The sequence below is a fragment of the Thalassophryne amazonica genome, chromosome 11, assembly GCF_902500255.1.
Source record: "Thalassophryne amazonica chromosome 11, fThaAma1.1, whole genome shotgun sequence".
Taxonomy (NCBI): Eukaryota; Metazoa; Chordata; class Actinopteri; order Batrachoidiformes; family Batrachoididae; genus Thalassophryne; species Thalassophryne amazonica.
Window position 1 is genome coordinate 99,941,652 of NC_047113.1, and position 14,891 is coordinate 99,956,542.

Sequence of the window (14,891 nt, forward strand, 5' to 3'; positions counted from 1 at the left end):
TGAATTCAGAGTTTGGGGATCATCTCACAAACTGTCTGCGGCCCTTGGACCCAAAAAGAACAATTTTACTCTCATCAGTCCACAAAATATTCCTCCATTTCTCTTTAGGCCAGCTGATGTGTTCTTTGGCAAATTGTAACCTCTTCTGCACACATCTTTTATTTAACAGAGGGACTTTGTGGGGGATTCTTGCAAATAAATTAGCTTCACACAGGCGTCTTCTAACTGTCACAGCACTTACAGGTAACTCCAGACTGTCTTTGATCATCCTGGAACTGATCAATGGGTGAGCCTTTGCCATTCTGGTTATTCTTCTATCCATTTTGATGGTTGTTTTCCATTTTCTTCCACACGTCTCTGGTTTTTTTGTCCATTTTCAAGCATTGAAGATCATTGTAGATGAACAGCCTATAATTTTATGCACCTGCGTATTCCCCTCTCCAATCAACTTTTTAATCAAACTATGCTGTTCTTCTGAACAATGTCTTGAACATCCCATTTTCCTCAGGCTTTCAAAGAGAAAAGCATGTTCAACAGGTGCTGGCTTCATCCTTAAATAGGGGACACGTGATTCACAACTGTTTGTTCCACAAAACTGACAAACTCACTGACTGAATGCCACACTACTATTATTGTGAACACCCCCTTTTCTACTTTTTTTACTAATAGCCCAATTTCATAGCCTTAAGAGTGTGCATATCATGAATACTTGGTCTTGTTGGATTTGTGAGAATCTGCTGAATCTACTGGTACCTTGTTTCCCATGTAACAATAAGAAATGTACTCAAAACCTTTTAGTCACATAGCACTACTGTTATTCTGAACACTACTGTATTTATGAGTGTTCCTCACAGCTGCTTTAGCTTCTTTCAAAAACATAACATTAAACAGCTAAACACTGAAATCCCAATTATCATACATTAGAAATCACAACAGCCCATAACATCCCTTTACGTATCATTTAGTTCATTAGAACTCAGAGTCAGTGAAGGCCAAAGTCACTCATTGTCATCATCACCATCATCATTGCTCTCGTCACTGGAGCAGGACAGGAGTTCATCATCCAAGTCATCAGCTGGCTCATTGCCATCTTCCTTGCTCAGAATGTTGGCAGTGCTCTGTGGTAGTTGCTCTCCATCATACCAGTTGATGACATACTGGTTGTCCTTCAGCAACCACCCATGTTCCACAGGATCCAGATCTGTTGGAGTGCTGGAAGAGGAATTCTTCCACATGTAGGCAATGTAGTTTTCCCTGCAGACCTTGTTGACTAGGGAAGCATGGCAAGGTGGCATGTCACTTGAGTTCACACCTTTCATTTTGGGTTGTTGCTTTGCTTGGCACATACTTCTGCTCAAACAGTGCCATCCTCACTTCATTGACTTTGGAGAGCTTTGGCATGGAATACATACAACATGTGAACTTTTCAATCTCTGTCATTGTGCTGTCATCAACTCTGTCACTTCTACCCAGGGAGGTAAAGGCAGTGATAAACTGCTGATTCTTCTTCATGAGGTCAAATGGTCTTATCTTGCCCTTGTTCATGAATGAAGCAGTGTAGTCAGACCCTGTGTAGGCAGGGCTTCCAACTCTTGTCTGTCAATGTGTTCAACCAGTTGGGAGATGTTGATGTAGTGCCTTGTGTTGTTGGAGCTGAGTCCCACATCCATCCACACCAAGGGCCACAGTGTATACATATGTGCAGAAACCATGTGCAAAACCTATACTGCCATATATTAAAAGTCTTATAGTACATAACATTCACCTTTAATCACACACTCCTCATGCATTGATTCAGTCTAGATGAGGGATGCAGGTGGACTATGAGGTGCCTTTTCCTTCATCTGAAATTGAGAAAACATGCATCTCATGCAAAAACCAACACCACCATCACCACAGTATCTACACATGCAGAAACAAAGTGCAGCGACATGCAATGTTAAACTGGCAACTGGCTAACCATACTATGTACATTATCACAAAGAAAGTATCCTGAAATAGTAATTGGTATAATATATATGAATAGAATTGAGATGCGATGAAATGCAATACGGCAACATCAGTGTAATTTAAATAACACAGATGATGTATGTGATATGAGACTGATATATTAACAGTGAAATTATGGTGAGAAGTAGGAATACATATATGATACATATTTGAAATATAGAGAATTTTTCCCTTCCTTTATATCCACTGAAGGTGTTATTCTTCTATTTTTAATACGCTTCTACAACCCCTGGCAAAAATTATGGAATCACCGGCCTCAGAGGATGTTCATTCAGTTGTTTAATTTTGTAGAAAAAAAGCAGATCACAGACATGACACAAAACTAAAGTCATTTCAAATGGCAACTTTCTGGCTTTAAGAAACACTATAAGAAATCAAGAAAAAAAGATTGTGGCAGTCAGGGTTAGGAAAAAAATATGGAATCACTCAATTCTGAGGAAAAAATTATGGAATCACTCAATTCTGAGGAAAAAATTATGGAATCACCCTGTAAATTTTCATCCCCCAAATTAACACCTGCATCAAATCAGATCTGCTCATTGACATTGACCCTATGCCATGACATTGACCCTGTGTCTTTTTGCAAGGAATGTTTTTGCAGTTTTTGCTCTATGGCAAGATGCATTATCATCTTGAAAAATGATTTCATCATCCCCAAACATCCTTTCAATTGTCCAAAATATCAACATAAACTTGTGCATTTATTGATGATGTAATGACAGCCATCTCCCCAGTGCCTTTACCTGACATGCAGCCCCATATCATCAATGACTGTGGAAATTTACATGTTCTCTTCAGGCAGTCATCTTTATAAATCTCATTGGAAAGGCACCAAACAAAAGTTCCAGCATCATCACCTTGCCCCATGCAGATTCGAGATTCATCACTGAATATGACTTTCATCCAGTCATCCACAGTCCACAATTGCTTTTCCTTAGCCCATTGTAACCTTGTTTTTTCTGTTTAGGTGTTAATGATGTCTTTCGTTTAGCTTTTCTGTATGTAAATCCCATTTCCTTTAGGCGGTTTCTTACAGTTCGGTCACAGACGTTGACTCCAGTTTCCTCCCATTCCTTCCTCATTTGTTTTGTTGTACATTTTTCGATTTTTGAGACATATTGCTTTAAGTTTTCTGTCTTGACGCTTTGATGTCTTCCTTGGTCTACCAGTATGTTTGCCTTTAACAACCTTCCCATGTTGTTTGTATTTGGTCCAGAGTTTAGACACAGCTGACTGTGAACAACCAACATCTTTTGCAACATTGCGTGATGATTTACCCTCTTTTAAGAGTTTGATAATCCTCTCCTTTGTTTCAATTGACATCTCTCGTGTTGGAGCCATGATTCATGTCAGTCCACTTGGTGCAACAGCTCTCCAAGGTGTGTTCACTCCTTTTTAGATGCAGACTAACGAGCAGATCTGATTTGATGCAGGTGTTAGTTTTGGGGATGAAAATTTACAGGGTGATTCCATAATTTTTTCCTCAGAATTGAGTGATTCCATATTTTTTTCCTCTGCTTGGTCTAAAAAAGTAACCGTTACTGACTGCCACAATCTTTTTTTTCTTGATTTCTTATAGTGTTTCTTAAAGCCAGAAAGTTGCCATTTGAAATGACTTTAGTCTTGTGTCATGTCTGTGATCTGCTTTTTTTCTACAAAATTAAACAACTGAATGAACATCTTCTGAGGCCGGTGATTCTATAATTTTTGCCAGGGGTTGTAGAACTGCCAATAGAGAAACCCCTCAGCGCCTTTGGCATTTTGACTGGTGGCCATTTTGATATGCAAATTAAGGGGTACTAGACATTTTGTAGAGCAATGAAAGTCACAGATTTGAAATCAGCACTTTAAGAATGTGTTGCAATGTCCATTTTGGCATCATTTCCCTAAGTTTTGCTGGATTTAGGTACATTTCTGTAAAAATCTAGTCTCGTAAGAAGAGGAAATCTGAGAGTCGAAGGTACCACACTTCAAATCAATATTGTGAATTCCTGTCTACCTTTACAGTTGTAAGAGTTACATTTTTGAATTCCTCACAATTTTCTGCATAAGAAACAACCATTGAACCTTTTGTGCTCAAAAACATGAATAAAACCACCATAGCTCTGGGACTAATTCCTCTCCAATGAACATCAAAAGCCCCCAAAATTTGTACAGATATTCCACTTCAATATCCATGTGTATTTTTCCCTAATTCCTTGTTTTTGTAGCATTTTTCTTGGTGTTGGTACAGACTGTCCTGACTGTGTTAGTGGCCAAAAAACAAACAAATAAACAAACAAAACAATAGAAAAAGGTGTTTTGGACTTTGGGTGGAGTGTGTGTGTGTGTGTGTGGGGGGGGGGGGGGGGGTATCTACCTGAACTCCTGTGTTTTCCACGCCTGGAACCACTGCTGGAGCAGTGTGTGTCTGCATCCTGCTCTGTTCCAGGACCCGGCACTGGGGCGGAGTTCTGCAGCGCGTGAATCCTGGTGAAAGAGAAGCGTGCAATCTGATCCACTGTGGAGATCTGTGCACACGTTGTTGGATGCACCTGCTCTGGTTGATCATCCAGAACAAAAGAAGGATCCTCTCTTTCATCAGAATACTCACTGTCTGGTTCAGACTCTGACGACGTGCTGTGCCCCCCGTCTTGCTCCAATTCAAAAAATAACTCAACATACATAAGACGCCACATTTTTACAAAACAAATAAATAAATAATAAATATAATAAACAAATAAAACAAAACAAACAACACCACCACACTAACCACACACACTAAACACTCCACCAAAATAATACACACGCCAAACACGCCAAATCTCTCAAATCCTAAAACTCTAATCGCTGTCTGCTTTTCTCTCTCCTCACCAAATTAAATCAAATCAAATCAAATCAATTTCATTTATATAGCGCCAAATCACAACAAACAGTTGCCCCAAGGCGCTTCATATTGCAAGGCAAAGCCATACAATAATTACAGAAAAACCCCAACTGTCAAAACGACCCCCTGTGAGCAAACACTTGGCGACAGTGGGAAGGAATTACCCACAATATTGCTTCAGCAACCAAATTACGTGGCTTGGGGATCATTGTTATTGGCTTATGTAGTTTATTTTCCTCCAGTAATAAAGACAAATTCATGTTTTGTTTTGTTTTTTACTTGTGTTGCTTCGGGCAGAGGGGGAGAAGGAATAAAACAAACTCCATTCACACATGTCATGCGTGAAGTGCGCACCCACAAGTAAAACCACGGGGGGTCGTGGGCTGTGGTCAAACACGTGTGGTTAGTGACTTCTGATTGGTGAGCTTGTGTGTTTTCCACCAATGAAAAAGAAAGAGTCATGTTTCTTCCCACCTATGTCGCTCCTGCTGCAGAAAAGGAAATTATCCTTTTTGCTGCGTGTGTGTACATAAACGTGCAGCAAAAATGACAATAATATTCATGAAAATGCATGGTGTAAAAAAATACTCATAATTCAAGTTATACTAGGCCTATTAACAAAAGTTTTAAAAGTGGTATAAAGGTTGAAGACTGCACATTTAACAAATATTCAAAGGGAGACTCAGAGTGCAGCGGATTGGGTGTTACGTCCACTTAACTGGGTCATTTAACTTTTGACGTGAAGGTGCATCAGTCGACTCCAGAGGGTTAAAAGTGGAAAACTAAGGCAGCTTTTGGTTCTGTAAAAATATGTCTGTGGCCATAGTTGCTACAAAATCAACCCTGAATCTTGAATCTGCCAGGAAGACAACATAGAAATCACAATCTGTCTTTATTCCTGAGCTTTGAAACATTGTACATATGTCAACAGTGTTGAAAAATGGCAGCCATTATCACGATAGTTTATTGTGTAAGGTTTTTAAAAAACACAACTGTGCTGAAGGTTACATTTTCATTGGTATTTGTCTGTTTGTCAGCAGGACATTTCAAAAAACCTGAACAGGGTTTGACTAAAAATTGTAGGAGAAGTCTTAGATAAAGGTCTTAGATAAAGTGTTGGTTACATTTTGCTGCATATCCCGATCAAGGCTGTATTTGCCTTTTATCACTGAGGCTTGATGTAAAGTCTTTTGATCCTTTAATCAAGGTTGGTGATCATTCAGGATCAAGGCATTATGAGATAAGTCTGGCATCCTGGGGTGCAGGGTAAGTGCCCACCCATCTCCTACTCAGTTTCATTTTATGGAAGACTGCATTCCAAAAGCAGACTGCAGTGGCAAGGTGGTTCACAGGCTGCTGTGTCAGCTTCAGCCAGGGCAGCTTGTAGTCAGTCCAGTACGCCGGGGTGTGTAGCCTACATTCACAGGCGGTCTCAATGGCGATTCGGACAGAGAGATAAAGAGCCAAAACAATGGGTTGGCAATAACTGCATCTAAGGTATGAGTTCACCAACAATAAATCAACAGGGAAGCAGAGAGAATACTAAGATGATCGCCAGTGGCTAGCCCTGAGCTTCACTAATAGACCCAGAAATTAGATGAAGTGAGGCTGTGACCTCTTCCACTGCTAATAAGATGAATTAAAAGGATGGGAAGCACAGTTCCATACAATGCCAGAATACTAGCCATACAAGAGGGAGAATAGATGCGTCTTTAGTCTGGACTTGAATATCTCGAGGGAATCTGACTGTTTTTTTCTCCAAAGGGAGATTATTCCTCAAAACAGGTGCATGATAAGAGAAAGCTCTGTGGCCTGCAGATTTTTGTCAGAATAAGTGTTGCCACAGTGTCGAACAGGAACTTTGAATTATGCTTGTTTTAGTTCATCAAATCAGAGTAGTAGGTCCACTTTTAGCCAATAGTGCATGCTTGTATAGTCCAGAAAAGTATCGCACTGCACAAGGTGGAATACTTATAGTTTTTAACGATGCCATTTTCACTCTTGATCTCTAGAGTTATGCTTGAGGCCACGTAAGTGATCACTGAACCAAGGTGAGTGTGTTTTGAGGGGTGGGTGTGGTTTTAACATTGAATGCAAAATTTGAGCAGCATGGCCCTCCTTGGCATAGGCCAGTATTTCATAAAGCATAGTGATAACACACCAAGAAGATTATGCATCACATCAATCAGTACCATGCATTACTTTTGGGGGGAGTAATCAGCAGCATGGCCCATCCTGGGGCAGACCAGCAATTCACAATGCACACATCACAGAAATGATGTAAAATCCAAATCACCTGAATAAATACCTGGTGTATCTATGAGGTAGGAATAAATATTCCTACATTTTCAGTGCCTTTGTGTTGTGTGGGCCGCCAGAAGAGGAGGTACTGCTGGCCCACCACCAGAGGGCGCCCTGCCTGAAGTGCGGGCTTCAGGCATGAGAGGGCGCTGCCGCCACGGACACAGCCGGGGGTGACAGCTGTCACTCATTATCTCTTGACAGCTGTCACCCATCTACTCTACAGCATCTCACTCCATAAAGACCAGACGTCATCTCCACCTCGTTGCCGAGATATCGTACTTCTATGGAGGTAACGGTCTCTGCCTGTATTAATTGATTCTAAGAGCTATTGTTTTGCAGCTGTCAACCAGAGGACCGGCGTGGGTCGCGACTGTTTCGTCCTATGTCCGTCAGATAAGTGGTTAAACAGACGCTGCACGAGTGTGTGTTAGAGGTGGAGGTGGCATTCCCACCATTGTTGTACACACACCCACACTTGACTGTCTTTGTTCTTCGCCAGCAGTACCAGATCCGACAGTCGGGGACGGTGATCACCTGGGAATTCGGGACTTGGCGGCTCCAGTATTCACCAGGTTCGGTGGCGGCGGAAATCGTGTGGTTCCGGCTCTTCTCAGGACAGACGTCTTCTATCCTCGAGCCTGCCCACACGTCACCTTTGTGGATTGACTGTTATCAGATTCTGAGATTGTCTGTGTATTCGTTGTGCACCTTCACAACATTAAATTGTTACTTTTTGGCTCATCTATTGACCGTTCATTTGCGCCCCCTGTTGTGGGTCCGTGTCACTACACTTTCACAACACTGTAGAATAATTTTTCCGTCATCCAGCTTTGATGATGCTAATTTGTTTTGTGATACTAACCAAGCCCTCTGAATAGCTGAAAGCTACACTAAGTCCCTAACCACAGAAATATAACTAAATTAAAACAAATAATTACTTAAATCTGGAATTCAAGAGCAAATACCACTCCCAAATACACAATGTATCTCTATGGTATAAAAAAGAAAAAGTCACACCGGTGACTTATCTGACCCAGATGCAAACCCGAAGTGACATTGCTGCGACTGAATCAATTCTTCCCCCAGTGCTATTTGAGATCACATCGTGACCATTCAAAATGGTGGGGTCCTTCAGTTCAAGGGGTCCTCATTGTGGAAGAGGCAGATGCAGATCTGATGTGGCAGCAAAGCGGAAGTGATGTTGTCATGACCAAATCAATTCTTCCCCATGCTATTTGAAATTGCTTCATGTGACCACTCAAAATGGTGGGGTCCTTCAGTTCAGGGGGTCCTCATCATGGAAGAGGCAGATGCAGATCTGATGTGGCAGCAAAGCGGAAGTGATGTTGTCATGACCAAATCAATTCTTCCCCATGCTATTTGAAATTGCTTCATGTGACCACTCAAAATGGTGGGGTCCTTCAGTTCAGGGGGTCCTCATCATGGAAGAGGCAGATGCAGATCTGATATGACAGCAAACCGGAAGTGATGTTGTTGTGACCAAATCAATTCCTCCATGCTATTTGAAATCGCATCATGTGACCATTCAAAATGGTGGGGTCCTTCAGTTCAAGGGGTCCTCATCGTGGAAGAGGCAGATGCAGATCTGATGTGGCAGCAAACCGGAAGTGACGTCGTTGTGACCGAATCAATTCCTCCATGCTGTTTGAGATCACATCATGTGACCATTCAAAATTGCGGCGCCCTTCGGTTATAGGGGTCCTCATGGTGGATGAGGCAGATGGCACATGTGACCATTCAAAATGGTGGTACCTTTGGTTCTATGGGTCCTCATGGTGGATGAGGCAGATGGCCTAGGAAGATTTTTTTTTTGTCATCACCCAAACATCGAGTGAGGCCAGATATAACAATAGCCACACACACAATATCAATCAATCAATCAATTTTTTTATATAGCGCCAAATCACAACAAACAGTTGCCCCAAGGCGCTTTATATTGTAAGGCAAGGCCATACAATAATTATGTAAAACCCCAACGGTCAAAACGACCCCCTGTGAGCAAGCACTTGGCTACAGTGGGAAGGAAAAACTCCCTTTTAACAGGAAGAAACCTCCAGCAGAACCAGGCTCAGGGAGGGGCAGTCTTCTGCTGGGACTGGTTGGGGCTGAGGGAGAGAACCAGGAAAAAGACATGCTGTGGAGGGGAGCAGAGATCGATCACTAATGATTAAATGCAGAGTGGTGCATACAGAGCAAAAAGAGAAAGAAACAGTGCATCATGGGAACCCCCCAGCAGTCTACGTCTATAGCAGCATAACTAAGGGATGGTTCAGGGGGCTCACAATATGAGCAGAAACAAAGTTAAACAATCAAGTAGTTCAGAGTTCATTGGGAAATAAGGTTGTTAATTGTCTGTCTATAATGGCCCTTTGTAAGCTTTCCTTCTTGGTCTTATTTTCTTTTAATTTCAGCCTTGCAGCACATGTTGAAGGTTAGGGATCTACACTTGTTGCAATCACTGACCAAGGAACTTCAATCTTCCAAACCCTGTGTGCAATTCTATAAATATGTGGAGACAGTCATAGACTCAAAACTCACCTTTGAAACAACCTGTGAAGCTGTGTATAGAAACAGAACCCAGCATCTGCTCTGTTTATGTAAGCTGAGCCACTTCCACTTTGACAAATTCATCATGATCCTGTTTTATCATGCTTTTATTGAATCAGGTTTATTATTTGCACTAGCAGCCTGGTTTGGGAACCCCTCTTTGGAGAACAAAAGCTCACGTAATGAAATTAAGTGGTCTGGCAGGCTGATTGTTAACCTACAGGACAACTTGGAGATTTGTTTAAAGACAGCTTAAATGCATACCCAGTTCAGCTTTAAGAGAGAGTTCCCATCCATTACACACTGAGTTTCAGCTTCTCCACTCTGGTTGCAGATTAACAACCCTTGGGGGTAGAACAAATTGAAACAAAAACAGTTTTGTTACTGCAGGGATTGCATTGAGGAATAAGTCATAATTTTATTCAGTTTAATGGACAGGTAGTATTTATTGCTATTTTATAAGGTTATTACTGTTTTACCATCATTATACTGTTTTTTACATTTTACTGTTTGTAATTTAGTAGTAGCCAGACCTGTAATAACTTCTTTTAAAAAAAAAACTTTTTATTCTATTTTATTTTACTTTTAAATTTTCCATTTTTAATTCCCTTGTCCTTGTCAAGTCTGACTGATGTGTCTCTGGGTTTTTCAAATGTATATGTATGGGGACTGTACTACAGACAAAATCTACCTCTGGGTACCAATAAAGTAACTTGTACTTGAAACACTTCCTTTGCTTGAGGATGTTTTTAGAAATGTCCTTGAAGGGAAGTAGTGATCACCATATAATAAAGCTTGAGCTTACTGGTCATTACCCATATGACAAATATACCTTACCCATCAGAGGCGGCTTACGGCTAATTTGATCTCTATATCACTGACACAGAATTTTTCAAGGACCTTCTAATTCAAGACAAAGTGATCCCATTTGATTTGCAGTATAGACCTAAGATTACACTGTTGGATAGTTCTTAACTGCTTTCTGTGTTTTTGGTGAAGGGTCTATGTTTTGTTGCTGGGATCAAAGGGGTTGTGATTAATCATTTAATTATCATTAATCTGTGGATTAATCATAGTATAGATGTTTTGTCCAGAATAAGAAATAAAACAATCACATTGTCATCTTGTGTTGCATTTAAGATCAGTCTGTGCTTGAATCTGGTGCATTACTGTGTAGACAGTGGACTCAGGAGATGGCGGAGGTTTAAGGATTTCTGCACCAAAGCCTCAAACTGTGCAGAATAGCACATTGTAGGATTTTTAAAGAATTTATTTGTAAATTACGGTGGAAAATAAATATTTTGTCACCGATAAACAAGCAAGATTTCTGGCTCTCACAGACCTGTAACTTGTTCTTTGAGAAGCTCTTCTGTCCTCCACCTGTTGGAACTCGTTATCTGTATAAAAGACACCTATCCACAGCCTCAAACAGTCAGACTCCAAACTCAACCATGGCCAAGACCAAAGAGCTGTTGAAGGACACCAGGAAGAAAATTGCAGACCTGCACCAGGCTGGGAAGAGTGAATCTACAATAGTCAAGCAGGTTGGTGTGAATAAATCAACTGTGGGACCAATTGTAAGAAAATGGAAGACATACAAGACTATTGATAATCTCCCTCAATCTGGGGCTCCACCCAAGACCTCATCCCGTGAGGTCAAAATGATCTTGAGAACGGTGAACAACAATCCCAGAACTACACGGAGGGACCTGATGTGTACTGTGTTCCCACTATGATCCATCCATAATCTGGGCAGGAGGTGGAACAGCAGGAGGGCACAGAGGGCTTGAGTGTACTGGTTTGATCTTGGACACACAGAACACAGGGTGAATCCAGAGGGACCGGGGCAGGCACAGGCACACCACAGATGGACTGAGCACCTGGTCCACCACATAAGGTCCAATGTACTTGGGACACTCAAAGGGGGAAAGTCCAGTGGCGGAACAGAGCTGGGTGTTGTGTGTGTATTTGATCCAGGGTAGATGGGTGCTCCAGGAAGATAGGTGAGAAGATGCCACATGTCATAAGATGCGACTCCAGATCTTAATTTGCCGGTTTTGCCTGGCCATTGGTCTGGGGGTGGAACCCAGACAAGAGGCTGACTAAGGCTCCCAGTGCTGAACAGAAGGATTGCCATCCTAGGGAGGTGAACTGGGGGCCTTGTTTGGACATGATGTCCACAGGAATGCCATGGAGATGGAAGATGTGGTGGACTGGGAGGTCTATGGTCTCCTGGGATGATGGGAGCTTCAGCAGGGCCATGAAGAGTGCCACCTTGGACAAGCGGTCCATAATTGTGAGGATGACGGTTTTTCCCTGGGATGGAGGCAATCCAGTTACAAAATAAAGGCAGACATGGGATCACTGGTGGGAGGGGACATTGAATTTCCCATTCTTGGAGCCAGGGCAGTACATGAATGTGAAATTTAAGCGTATGCAGAAGATCAACAACCTGGCTTGCGCGAAGTTGAGCTGCTTGGCAGACTGTATGTAAGCTAAGTTCTTATGGTCAATACTGGGTCACAGGTCTGACAACTTGCTTCCAACGGACTGTGTGCTGAATTGAAGTCCTCTCTACAAGGATGTATTTGTTTCTTTTATTTCTGTTTAACACTTCTTTTAGTTTTTAAGTGCATCTATTGTGAATCTTATTTCACTAAATTTCTCCTGTTATGAATCTTAGGAGTGGTTAGCGTTTTGCTAGCAGTTAGCTTGTGTTCGCTAGGTCAGGTTTTTTCCCTCCCCCAATTTCTTTTATTACTATTTCTACCAGTCTAATACTTGTGTTAGTTTTTCAGTGTAACTATTGTGAATTTTAGCTCTTTATTTTACTTCTGCATTTTTGTTAGCGGTTAGGTTGCGCAAGCTTGCCAATACTCTTGAATTTTCTGGTGCACAAAGTACAATACTTTATGCTTTACATAAATCCTGCATGATGCTGGCAGATAGGGTGGCTCTTTTAGAACAGCTCCTTTGCTCAGTGGAGTTAGATGTTATGGGCACTCCAGACAAGGTTACTGTTGGGCCAGCTAGTGTGTCCATTAGCATCAGCCTAGAAATGCCGGCAGTGGATGATGACATTTCAGGACTGTGGTTAGGCAGAGGAAGTCACGTAGGGCTTGGGGCCCAGTTGCAGTCCCCCGATCACACTTGCCACTACGAACTGTGAACCAGTTTTCTCCTTAGGATATGCCTGTTGTGAGTTCTTTGAGCCCACAGGTGACTTCCACTCCTATCTCAGGCCAAAACGGCGGGCTTTAGTGATATGGGATTCTATCACCCGCAAAGTCTGGTTACAGATGCCGGCTGACATTAAATATATTCCTGGGGCCTGAGCTCCCGACATTGCCTCCCATCTTAGGATGCTGACACTGCATAAGGGTAGACAGACAAAAGAACATGACATGAGATACAGTCACATCGTTATTCACGTCTCGGCGCCAATGATGTCAGGATGAAGCACTCCAAAGTCATAAAAATGGACATAGAGAGGACTTGTGACCTTACCAGAAAGATGTGTCAGCATCAATTAGGCTCTGGTCCCCTCCACTCCCGAGGTAATGATGAGGCGTTTAGCAGGCTGACATTGTGGCTGGCGCAATTTTGCAGATAGTAAGGCTTTAGTTTTATTGAAAACTGGCCTTCATTCTGGGGCCGCCGTGGCTTGCTGATGCCCGGACGACCTTCACCCTACCGGGAAAGGTGCCACCATCTTGTCTGTGAACATAGATAGACCTTGACAGGGAGGGGAACATTAAAACTTTACAGCAGGCCACAGAGCAGGTGATTAGAGACCCTGCAAGGCTTATGACAAATGTGGATGTGGGGTGATAATGGCATTCATTTTGTAAATGAAATCATCCAACATTTGACAGAACATTTGGAAATAAATGCAAAAACACATTGTGCTAATCATCCTCAAAGTGCAGGTTTAGTGGGAAGAACAAATGGAACAATTAAAAGTGAGCTCAGGGAAATGCATTGTGGAAGAGAAAAAAAAATAAATCCTGGGTTTATTGTTTTTTTTTAATTTGGTGAAACTGTACATGCATATAACACCCAGCTCATGACTAGCTGCTAGCAAACTAGCGACTGGCCTTAAGCCATTCAAAATTTTGTATGGCAGGCTCTACAGAATACCAGACTTACAGAAGATAGCTGGGCCTGATAGTGAGGATGAGGAATTAGTTGATTACATGAGACGAGTATTGTCCCATAAGAATGTTACACATTCTAACACGATACCAGACTCTCCTATTTCTGTGCAGGACCCTGAGGGTCAGATCCAGATCGGCGACTGGGTGCTGATAAAGACTATTAAGAGAAAGAACTGGTCATCTCCAAGGTGGGAAGGTCCATTCCAAATGCTGCTGACCACCCCCACTGCCATGAAAATTGCAGAAAGGTCATCTTGGGTGCATCTATTCCACTGTAAAAGACAAAGATACCTGAAAGATCCTGAGCAAGACAAGGGGAGCGACGGGTAACAGTGTCGGCTGATGGCCTATAGGCCCAGTAACGGCTGGAAGCGCGTCACAACAGAGACAGAGAGTGACCAGGAGTGAACAAAGGCAAAGACCAGAGATTGAACCAGGCGCCTGGGTCCTGAAGCAGATGAGAAACCAGCTACAACCGAGGAGAATCCTGTCCACATAATCCAGGATTAGAAGCAGACGTACTACAGGCTTGAAATAAGAGCACTGACATGACCAGACCAGGAGAAAAGAAGCAGACGAAACTGCATCTTTGAGAACAGGAGACAATCCTGTTCTATTCCTGTGCACCTGTGTTTAAAGAAAATGTCAAGAACAGGACACAGGACAGAGTACATGACACATTATTTTAATTCCACTTGCAACATGCTTTACACATACTGATAATAGCACAGATTTATGCACTACAGGTGAAGGGAACTAACATAAAAAGAGTTCCAGATTTCCTCAGCCCCTTGCTGAACAGAACTGAGACTGTGAACTGTCACCTTCAGCCCCTAAAATAATATCTGATGGAAACCACTGAACTGACTTACTATGTGTTATGATTTGTTGTATGATTCCTCTTGCTTGATCAATGGCTCAACGGATGATTTCCACCACAACTGATGGCTTATTGCTGGACCTTTACTATGTTGCGTTATTGTTAT